The sequence below is a fragment of the Podarcis liolepis genome (genome assembly GCF_965112155.1).
Source record: "Podarcis liolepis genome assembly, chromosome: 5".
Lineage (NCBI taxonomy): Eukaryota > Metazoa > Chordata > Lepidosauria > Squamata > Lacertidae > Podarcis > Podarcis liolepis.
The window spans coordinates 79105528-79117649 of record NC_139556.1 but is presented as its reverse complement, the minus strand read 5'-3'; the positions used below and the strand labels follow the sequence as shown (position 1 = coordinate 79117649).

At 43.9% G+C, this 12122-nt stretch overlaps 1 long non-coding RNA gene across 2 annotated transcripts in view; it reads left to right on the top strand.

Annotated features, from left to right (window-relative positions):
• LOC310707508 overlaps window positions 1-11722 on the top strand; it is a 37988-nt gene extending 26266 nt beyond the window's left edge. Inside the window, exons 3-4 of one of the 2 annotated variants that reach the window (XR_014526524.1) lie at window positions 7183-7255; window positions 10656-11722. This is a non-coding gene — a long non-coding RNA (uncharacterized lncRNA). Of the gene's footprint in view, window positions 1-846; window positions 1450-7182; window positions 7256-10655 lie in introns of those variants that run through there. The other variant, XR_014526525.1, reaches the window with a different exon arrangement.
• The last annotated feature ends 400 nt before the right edge of the window (window positions 11723-12122 follow it).

Here is a 12122-nt window from a genome sequence, read left to right as displayed (position 1 = left end):
AAGCAGCCCTGATGCTGCTTAAGCATTGGATCTAGGTCCTGTTGAGTTTCAGGTGGGATGTGGAAGAAGCAAAGTATTGGTACAGATTTGGGGTACCAGAATTTAGGGGTGCAAAAGTCTCCATCATTCTAAGAAGTTAGTAATGTTAGAAATTATTGAATGCTAGAAATTAATAAATGCATGCAGTCTTCCCCTGGGATGGAAGCATGACAAATGTGTTGATGGCCCATCAAAGGAAGATGTTTGGATGTATGAAACAAGGGAGTAACATGGGTGTTCGATTACAAAGAGGAAAAATGTTGTCCTTTTAAGAAACAGTGGCCTGAAACTGTTTCTGTTTCGCCAAACATTTTGGGGGAATTAATTTGATTTAAGGTTCGGCTTTTGTTCCTTACTTTATGTCATTTAATTGATTTTATTTTAAACCACCAATATATTGTTGATATGAATTTGGGGCAGTGGGGACAAGTTCCCCATTATCCTAACTTTAGTAAAGGGCAGAGTTTAGCTAATATTTGGAGCACGAAGGGAAGATTCCAGGCCAGTGAAAAATACAGGCTGAACCAGTTCTCCTGTTCAGGAGATTGCTGATAGCGACACTATTAAGAACACAAGGAGAATTGGTCAGAAACAGGAGAACTGAGAGGGGGAGGTTGCCAGGGTTAACAGAGGGTGTGATGTCACCACAGGAAAAAAGGTGTGCTTTTAAAACAGAGGTTTCAGACTAGGGGTTTTAGGAAAGACGAAGGGAGGGGCCAGAACTCAGAGAATCAGAGAACTGTGGGGTTGGAAGGGGTCCCCAAGGGCAGGAAAATAATACTCTCCTTTTTTTCCTTTTTTTTTAAGGATACAGTCAGGCCCTGCACGATTCCCTGGGGAAGAGTCTGAATTGCCAATTCTTCTTTTTTTTTTTTACATTTAGAAGAAGCAGAATACACTACCTGCTGGCCACCTTGCAAAACTGAAGGAACTTTGAGCAAATTGAAAGTGGACACCAGTTTAGGCCACACCAGAAATACTGGTCTATCTGGTATGAAAGAGGACATTTGGAGAGCCTTCAGTAATCCCAGCCATGTAGCTAAGCAGTGTGTGCTGGAAACCCCCGGACCTGAGCTTCTTCATGCTCAAACACATGGCAGTAAAGTCACAATACTCAAATGAAGCACACTTGACTCTCTCATAAGCCGCAACATTCTTAAGGGTGCACCCCCAATATTTCTGCTTTATTGACGTCAGAAGAAGCACAATAAAAGTGGGAGAAAGAACACCCAGGAACATTTGTGGTATATATATATAAATAAATCATGCGATTTCAGCAGAAGGCTATGGGACATGTACTGACTGGAAATGCAACAGCGTGACTTCACCCAAACCTTTGTAGGCACCTGGGTATAACTGTTCTGACACCATCATGAGCTCAAAGCATCATGGGTGAGCAACAAAAAGGACGTCTGGAGGACCCATAAAGGTAAAGGGACCCTGACCATTAGGTCCAGTCGTGACCGACTCTGGGGTTGTGGTGCTCATCTCGCTTTATTGGCCGAGGGAGCCGGCGTACAGCTTCCGGGTCATGTGGCCAGCATGACTAAGCCGCTTCTGGCAGACCAGAGCAGTGCACAGAAACGCTGTTTACCTTCCTGCCAGAGTGGTACCTATTTATCTACTTGCACTTTGATGTGCTTTCAAACTGCTAGGTTGGCAGGAGCAGGGACCGAGCAACGGGAGCTCACCCCGTCGGGGGATTCAAACCGCCGACCTTCTGATCGGCAAGTCGTAGGCTCTGTGGTTTAACCCACAGCGCCACTCGCGTCCGGAGGATCCTTCGGCATTGCTAAAATAAACGCATTACCACAAAAGAAGATACAAATCTGCATGTGCCAATTTGTATGTATAATTCCAAATCTAGAACCATTCGCTGCAATTTCATTAAAATATAATGCCCCTCACCATAACAAGGAACAAGACTATGGTGTGTGTGCCTGCCTAGTTTTGCAACCCAGGGGTGAAGCGTTTGTGGGCACCTTCAAGACCCCTGCTGCTCTTTCTTCTTACAGTTCTTCATATTTCAACCAGAAAGCTGGTGTGGTGTAGTGGTTAGAATGATGGACCTGGCACCTAGAGATATGTGATGAAGGTGCCAGGCGAGCCTTCCTGGGGAGAACACTCCACAAGTGGTGAGCCACCACAAAAAAGGCTCGTTCTCACGTTGCTGCCCTCTGGACCTCTTGAGGAGGAGGCACATGAAGAAGGACCTCAAATGATGAGCACAGGATCTGGGTCAGTTCATATGAGGAGAAGTGGTCTTTGAGGTTTTACAGTTCTGAGCCATTTAAGACTTAATAGGTCGCGACTGGACTTAACTGTCAGGGCTTCTTTACCTTTACCTTTTTAGGTCATAACAAGCACTTTGAATTGGACTTGGAAATGGATTGTTAACCATTGCAGTTGGGCCAGGACTGGTATTATACAGTATGCTCAAACCGCCATGCAACCGGTGAGCAACCTGACTGCTGAATTCGGCACCAGCTGAAGTTTCTGGATCATCTTCAGAGACAGCCCCATGTATAGCATGTTGCAGTAATCTAACCTAGAGGTTACCAAAGCACAGACAACAAAAGTTGTTGTTGTTGTTTAGTCGTTTAGTCGTGTCCGACTCTTCCTGACCCCATGGACCAGAGCACGCCAGGCACTTCTGTCTTCCACTGCCTCCCGCAGTTTAGTCAAACGCATGCTGGTAGCTTCAAGAACACTATCCAACCATCTTGTCCTCTGTCGTCCCCTTCTCCTTCTGCCCTCAATCTTTCCCAGCATCAGGGTCTTTTCCAGGGAGTCTTCTCTTCTCATGAGGTGGCCAAAGTATTGGAGCCTCAGCTTCACGATCTGTCCTTCCAGTGAGCACTCAGGGCTGATTTCCTTAAGAATGGACATGTTTGATCTTCTTGCAGTCCATGGGACTCTCAAGAGTCTCCTCCAGCACCATAATTCAAAAGCATCAATTCTTCGGCAATCAGCCTTCTTTATGGTCCAGCTCTCACTTCTGTACATCACTACTGGGAAAACCATAGCTTTAACTATACGTACTTTTGTTGGCAAGGTTATAACCTAACAAAAGTTAGGTTATAACAAAAGTTAGGTTATCCCTGTCCAGATAGGGACGCAGCTGGGCCACCAGCCAAAGCTGATGGACGGCACTCTGTGACACTGAGGCTACCTGAGCCTCCAGCTACAGCAAAGGATCCGTATGTACTCCCAAGCTGTGGAGCTGCTTCTTCAGTAGGTCTGTAACCTCACCAAGAGTAGGCAGCCTCCCATCCATCTAGTCTAGGAAACCACCCACTAACAAGGCCTCAATCTTATCTGGTTTGAGCTTCAGTTTATTGGCTCTCATCCAGTCCATTACCAAGGTCAAGACAATGGTCCAGCACATCCACAGCCTCTTCACTGTTTTGTTTTTGGTCATTGTTCTCTCTCCATTTTCTAACACACTGTAAATGAAAATACAATAGCTCTGGCTTCACAGGTGCAAACTATCCTTAGATCTGACCAGGATTCATTTGGGATCCTTACCCAACATTTGGAAAACAGTGGTGTAGAGTTCAGTAGGATTGAAGACCGCGTCAAATTTAGGGGGCCCTTCTTGCTTAGTTTTTAATGCAAAATACCTTCCGTGGCAGACATATCAAAGCATTCTGAGTAATTCTGGAGTTAATATAAATAATTTGAAACCCACCCTAGGTCATTGAAGATATTCCACATTTGTAATACTGTGTACATGAGATCTTAAATAATTCAGCTTGACAGCAGATTCCTGCATAATTAGATTTAATGTTAATATTGTTTAAAGGTAAACCAGGCCTTTGCATTTGCATGGAGAAACAAGTTTTCACTGGTAAGCTTTACACTGTTAAAAGGGTATGACATGCCTTATAACAACTTTGTTTGCAACTGGTATTTCATGAACTCTCTCCAGACTTCTTTTTTTGTGTGTGTTCCTGTGCCAGAAAGGGGCACGTGTTTGTCCTTGAAACTAAACTAAATCAAAAGAATCTCTAATTTATTTTCCTCTACCCACTAATGTTCCTCCTCCCATTTGCCCTCCAGTTTACAATCGCTAACCCTTTCATGGATGGGTGAGCTTGGAAAATCATTTTGAATGGAAATTGGCTGAACCGGTTAGCAGACTTCAGGTAATTATACCTTGGAGGCTTGTTGGTAGATCAGATATTTGAGAGTAATGTTTCAAGCTACTTTCTCAAACTTTGTAACCATTAAAACTTAAATATCTTGCGCAGCAGAAGAATGTGTGTTTCTGTGAAAGAGGCACAAAAGGTGATTGTTTAATAGACTGGAGGAGAGGGTGGAGGGGGGTTAAAGAGAGAAATTATACAACTAAGGAACAACAGCTACACCCTCTTAGAGTAAGGATCTATAAACTGAAGAAGGATTCTTGAACTGGGTAACAGAAAGGACACTCCCTTGGGCAAGACATGAGAGAGATGTGCTGATAAGAAGATCTAAAAGGAGAAAGAAATGGGTTAATCAAGGGGTTTCATGTTTCTCTGTTCCTTTCCCTTCTTTTAATTTCTTATTAATTTGATTAATTTGTATACCATGTTTAAAGTGGGGAAAATCTGGCACAAAATTGCCTTTGTTTCTGACCCTTTTGTTGCAAAGGGTAGCTAAGCCAAAACTTATTTATAGAACAGGCTGAAAACTAGCTGATGGTTGTGAGCTGGTAACTTGAGAAGCTATGGTGACACGGAATGTTCATAAACATTATAGCTGCTCAAAGGTAACACAGAGAGACATAAAGAAATGGAATTAGCATGGGGTGCACTTCTTGGTGTCAACGATCCTTACTACGATTTGTAGAAATTGCAGTTTTGGCTGCTGAAGCAGAGCAGGGTGCTGGCACAATGGACCTAGTCTTTATTGCTTTTGGAACATAGCCAGTGAGCCTAGGTCACCAGTTGGCACATTTTCGCTCTTCCTTTGATACATCAGCATGGGCGAATGTACCATTACATCTGCCAAGTTGAAACCTTAGGAATGCAGCCCTTGGTCAGTCGTTGATATTGTAGGCCCTGCTAAGTAGTCACAACTCCACATTTCCACCTGTTCCTCCCGCTACAAACTTCAGTGACATGCTTCCTGTACATTTGCTTTGGGGCTAAAGAACCCCCCATGATCAAAAGGAGCCTTACCAGCTTTCTCTTGATATGAAGGACAGTCCTGAAAATCACTGGTGTACCTTAAGAGTGAAGAACTTTCAGCAAAGGCCTGAAATTTTATATACAGGCAAGGAAATGTAGTGTTCAGAATCTCTAGTTCAGAAATCTTCACATGTAGCTATGGTGAATGACCTCCAAAGAGACAGTTGACATGATCAAGCTTGGACAACACCAGTCACTTCTAGGAAGGAAGGTGGCATCTGGGTTCCACCAATGTGATGTAAAAGCTGGCTGCATGGGACACGTAAATCACAGGTACCTAAACAGATCCAATGGATTCACTTGTGGGATCTGACTCACCCATAGCTGTCAATTTACAGATTTGAAAATAAGGGACCAGCAGCCTCGAAAATAAGGGATCAGCAGCCAAAATAAGGGATTTTCTGGACACAGGTATGTTCAACTTCTGAGCCCCTCCGAGCCAAAGGCAGAAAGCCCAGCCAGCAGCCAAACGAAGCCTCAAGTAGTGGTTCCCACAGCGCAGCAACCTGGCAAAGGGGATGCAGCAAGGAAAACCACCGTCACCTCTCTGCTGGGAAGCGCTGAGCAAAGGAGAGTCCCCAGGCAACGCAGCCGATTTGATCGGCACAAGGCATGCAAGCTCCACCCCCCAGTCGTTCTTAGACTCCTTATTGGGTGAGCAACGCAGCCAAGCAACACAGTTGGAGCCTCCCTCCTCCCTGGCCGGCAGGCAGGGAGGGAGAGGAGCTGCTTCCTTTGAAATCCGGTAAATTTAAGGGACATCATCAATAAGGGACAGCAGTGGAACACAACGCTGGGATAAGGGACTTTCCCGCCAAATAAGGGACGGTTGACAGCTATGGCTCACCCTGATCCACACATTGCTCTCACTAGACTAGCTGTAAGGTCAGTATAGTCCACTGTCACTAGACTAGATCAGCAATATTGTGGCTGGTATTGTGTGAAGGGCATGTTGGGAATCAGATATTTTCTTCTACATGTGGAAGTCCTATGTAAAGATAAGAGATTTTGAAGGAGAGTCTTTCATGAAATAGGATTGATGATGGGACAATTACTTACTTTGGAGCCAAGCATTGCTCCATTCCTTGATGAAAAAGTACAAGATGGAAAACACAAAAGTCTTATGACTAAAATGTTTATAGCGGCAAGATTAACAACAGCCAGAATATGGGGAAATTCTGGGAGAAAACTTGATGAATGAATAGTATCAGCAAATATGGGCAATTGTTTTAATGGAAAAACAAATAAAAGACAGGAGAAGCTTAACAAAAAACAAGGAAAATATTCAAACAGCATGGTATTGCATACATACATTGCACAAAAGTAAAATGATTGACAGCCTCCTGCTGCTCATGGCTTACTGTAGAAAGATATGTCAGGAAACACTAATCTTAAAAAATAACACAAATGGTCTTTATTTGATGGACGATATTGAATTCTTAAGCAGTTTTCCATATTTGGTTTTCCCTAGTCATGCATTGCACTTTGGGGATATTGTTGTACATAAAAAGTTTAATAAAAACATTCACAAATACTATAATATTGTAGCTGACATGAACTCTCCCAAGTTTCGCAAACATGTGTTCTAACCATTGCTGTATCCTTAGCTCTCCAATTGTCAGGCACTTTTAAAAGTTGGCAACTGTGGAGAACTTTCTGATGTTGAGGTTGGAGCTCTCTGGTACATAAGGCTAACAATAAATTGTATAAATAGATAAAATTATATCGAAACCTGGGCCTTGGCAACAATATTGGATCTCTATTACAGACACCTGTGGCTTCTCCACATAATCAGTGTGTGTTAAATGCACAATGGTTTCTTATTGATTTCATAGTCTTTCCTCAAGGTTGCGGTTCCGTTGAGGTGTAAATAATACTCATTTTTAATACTCTATTTCTCTTATTTTTCTTACTGATGCAGATTTAGAATATGTGCTAGTGACTAATTATTTGCTATATTTCTATCCAGGTAAATCCTAGATGAATAGGAAAGGTTCAAATATCTTCACTTTTAAGGACTCAAATCGCCATTACTTAGTAAGGTCAGTGATAGTAATGCAAAGATAAGATAAATAAAATTTAATTTCATGCATATGATGGACTTACGGCTCAGATACAAACCTTGCACAGTGAGTAAATCTTTAAGGGTATATTAAGGGTTGTTTGTGGCTTTTGTGACATTTCCCCTGGCTGTAACGATTCTAATATATTTGGCTCATTTCTCTCTCTCATATATATAGACTCAATAAAGGGGGAAGGAAATGCACCCCTGCAGGATCTTGTTTGTAAATGAGGTGTAATTCCAGAGTAACCCTGCACACTTCACTTGGCTTGTGTTTACACTGGTTAAATAAAGATGACCCTCTTGCCTACAGTCTTTCACCTAGTTTTTAAAAAAGCCTGTATAACCACATTGCTGCAAGGTGCCTGCAAACCACAAATGAAGTGTTTGATGTCTGGGAATTATACCCTGGTCCTTTCAACAAGGTCCATGAAATTTGTGCAGGCTGCAATACACCATACCGTATACCACAGCCCAAATGTTGTTTTAAAACTGTTTATGTGTGCTGCTGCTGCTGCTGCTGCTGCTGCTATTTTCAAGTAGTCCTAATGATGCTTGGCTTCTCATGCTCTTCTCCTTGTCCAGACCCAAACAAAGGGGATGGGGCAGAGGTTGAAAAATACCTTGCTGGGCAAGTGAGGGTTGTATACAAAACCTGATCGCCTTCCTTCAGATATGTCCATACTATGAAACGAATGAATCTTAAGCTTCAGGGACCCTAATCCCAGAGGGGCCCCATAAGTGACTTTAGTCCACATTCCTTTTTTTTTTTTAAAGAGTCTAGTAGATCCCATCTGAACCACACAATTCAAACTTTTTGTATATATTTCGACAATCCCAAATCTTGAGAGTCAGTAGCATAGATGGCGCAAAGGTGAAATGTCATGGCATAGGAGCCAACTCCTAGGGGCCGAGGTCCCTTTGGCCCCCTCCAACAAAATATTTGAGGGAGCCCCCCCCCCCCCAGTTGGTGGGCATTGCCATTCAACTGGTGTGTGTGTCTTGTGATCGATTATGTGGGGCGGAGCTTACCTGCCCCCTCCCCCATATTTTATTCAAGTTGGCACCCCCTATTCCACAGCAAGTTGGCTGTTCTGCCATGGCTAATGTAATTCCCCCCTCCCCCTTTTTTTTGACAGAGGTCAAGACCCCAGAAAAGCAACAACAGGGTCACAAAAGTACTTAAGTAGATACCAAAAACGCAAACTCATGGGAAATTTGTGGTGATCTGTTGTGGCACAACCCCACTGAAGAAGATAGCAGCGGTTACCCAGACCTTGTTGCTGGTTGAGAAGGGGCCCCCATAACAGTTCAAGCTTCAATGCCCCCAAAATGTAGGTCCACCACTGTGTCCATCTAGCCTTGCCTTGCCCAACCTGGTAGACTTGTAATCTGGTGAACCAGGTTTGCGTCCCCGCTCCTCCACATGCAGCTGCTGGGTGACCTTGGGCCAGTCACACTTCTCTGAAGTCTCTCAGCCCCACTCACCTCACAGAGTGTTTGTTGTGGGGGAGGAAGGGAAAGGAGAATGTTAGCCGCTTTGAGACTCCTTCAGGTAGTGATAAAGCGGGATATCAAATCCAAACTCTTCTTCTTCTTCTTCTTGTAGCAGCCTAGAACATCTGGAGGGCAGCAAGTTTGGCCATGATGAGCTAGCCCAATACTGTCCACTCAGGCTGGGAGCACAGTCCAGAGACTTGGGAAGAGAGTTTTTCATGTCACTTGCTTCTTGAACATTTAACTGGAGATGCCAGAGATTGAGAAGAGGCCCTATGCCCCAAGGCTCTTTACATCTAGCCAAGGTGCTTTGCCCCTCTCTCTCGCCCTATCTCAGTGGTAAATCCAGCTTCAAACTGTCCCTCTGTCTCTCTTTCTAGACTTCAGAATATCATCCCCTGAAGACTGGATCTCAGACCATAAAAAAGCAAAAACCAACAACAATATCTGCCCTCCCTTCCCCACAGGTGGGCGGGGTTTGCGGCACCGAGTGGGGCTCACCTGGGCAGGTGCCACCCACCTGCTTGGGCCGGCCTTTGACCTGCCATTGGCCAGGGAGGACAATAGACGGCTGGCCGGGGGTGGGCCTAAGGCCAAAAGAAAAGAGGCTGTCTCCATCGCTCAAGTCTCTTTTGCTGTTCTTCCTTCCAGGAAGGGACAACACCTTACTTCTAGTCATTAAGGACCACTAGGATTCTTTTGTTTAAATCTCTGGGCACATTCCTAGTGATTCAGATGATCAAACTTGCAGCCCGTCCCCTCCCTCTCTCCCCCAAAGGTCAGGTCTTTTCATAATGCATAGCAGTTTCTCCTGGAAAACAAATAAATGTAAATGGACAGCTTAACAAAAAAAGAACATAAAAAGTTCTTACCTATTTTCATAGGCATTCCCCTCCCACCCGCTCCTGTCAAGTACTTTAGATCATTGCAATCCCGTTTCTCGACACCAGCAGTTTCCACCCCCAGACAAACCAGCTACTCAGCCAGCATTCACTATTAGCAGAACAAAAAGACTGGAATCCTTTTCAGATAAATGCATAGGAGGAGAGCAGGGGGAGGGCAGGATTGCAGTGGCAGGCTCTTCCCCTGTCCTTCACATAGTCATATGGGGGTCCAAAGTTTCATACTATTGTAACCGAAAACACTTGGAGAGTGAAAAGCTGGTGAAGGTTTATCGAAAGAGAGACCCCATCTGAGCAACTATATATATATATATACAGTATCTACCTACCTACCTACCTATCTATCTATCTGGGCAGACCTCGAGGCCAGCTTTGACCCCTTGTAGTAGTTGAACAAGCAAAGTGTCCAGGCAGGTGCATTTGGGAGGGTTGTATTCTGCTCACTGTGCTTTTAGTTCTTATTTTAAGGTTAATTTTAAGCCATCAGACCACCCCCATTTCTACTAGGAATCCCGCTCTCATTTCTTCCATTCAGGCTCTATCATATTCGCACACAGTTTTCTCTCCAAGGAAGAAGCATCCCACTACTGACCCCAGTTTTATGCTTAGAGAGGTTCCAGTCTTAACACTACAGTGTTTCCCTGGGAGAAGAAGACACTAGAGCAGGCATAGGCAAACTCGGCCCTCTAGATGTTTTGGGACTACAACTCCCATAATCCCTGACCACCGGTCCTGTTAGTGAGGGATGATGGGAGTTGTAGTCCCAAAACATCTGGAGGGCCGAGTTTGCCTAGTGTTTGTAACCTGCACTAGAGAATTGCAGTGGTTTTTGCAACATTTATTTACAAATGCTTCTGTAGTAAATCTGTACATCTGAACCTGATTCCCAAATAGGGCCCCCCTGTACCCCAAGATGCTTCTCATTTTACTCAACTTCATCTGCAAATTTATTTTCATTTGTTTGCCTATCCTTGCCTCTAGCATGGAGAGCAGTTACCTCCTGAAGGCTGGATCCTAGCCCATCAGAAAAAGCATCCCTCAGTAATTCAAGGTCAGTAAAGTTCCTTTCTTAAAGTCTCCGGCCGGTTAATCACAGTGATCAAGGTGGCCAAATCCATGACAATATCCTCTTTTTGTTTTTGTTTTTAAAATAACCAGCAAAACATATGAGGGTAATGAAGCAAACTTTGAACAAAGCCCAACTCTTTGTGTAAAAGAAGCTGAGATCATATGAAAAGCTTTCTTTAATATTATGAAAGACTGCCCATAATTGCCTTGAAATGTATTTCTAGCCGGTTCTTAGCCGTAATCAGAAGCAGCAGTATGGCTTTATTACATTTTTAATAATGCCACCATCTTTCGCCATGAACCTAAGATGTTGCAATCCTTTCACCACAGCATAAACAAGCTGTGTTTTATTCACTTTATTTGTATCTTTGAAAGGCTGCTGCATGATCTCATGTTCTCTGTTCTGCCTGTGCCTTTTTATTTGCTGATGTAACACAATGATCCCTTTCAATTGCATTTATGCAGTACTTTGCAAAGAAGCAATATCCTTAAAGCATTCACGCCAATGTTTGCTTTCCAGCCGAGGTGAATCTCAAACTACCACCCCCAGACTATGAAGGGCTTGGTTTTCAGTCCTATCCTCCTCCTCATTATTATTTTAAAAATTACCATTATATATTCATGTGTGCGGTGATAGAAATATATTTCAAACTTTTGGGAATAGCCTGTAGCAGTTGATTCCCCCTCCCCATTACATTTTTGGGTGCTGCGGGGAGTTTTTCATGCTGCTGGATTTTCCAAACACTGCCTGTGGACAGTTCCTGGACACAGTTGTGTGCAGACTTCCCTCTATAGGCCATGGGAGATGGAGATCTTTCCACTTCTGTAGCCAACAGTGGAGAAGTGCTCCTTCCATGCTCCTTTAGTCAAATGATACTTACTGTCTCTGAACTGAAATGTAAGGCACCAGATTGAAGAAGGGTGTCTTGACTAAATTGGGGAAGATGTCCTTAAACCAAGGGTGGGAAACCTCAATGTAAAATTTATTGTTCTGTTCCCCTTTGTCTCTAGAACATGGGTGGGCAAACTAAGGGCCGGGGGCCGGATCCGGCCCAATCGCCTTCTAAATCCGGCCCGCGGACAGTCCAGGAATCAGTGTGTTTTTACATGAGTAGAATGTGTCCTTTAATTTAAAATGCATCTCTGGGTTATTTGTGGGGCATAGGAATTCCTTCATCCCCCCAAAAAAAATATAGTCCGCCCCCCCCACAAGGTCTGAGGGACAGTGGACCAGCTCCCTGCTGAAAAAGGTTGCTGACCCCTGCTCTAGAACTACCCAGTATTGATATATGGCAAGTTGATCAGACAGAAATGTGGACCTCAGACTTAAAACTATTCCCCCTCCCCTGCCTTAAAGGTAGATTCACACTTATCCTTTCA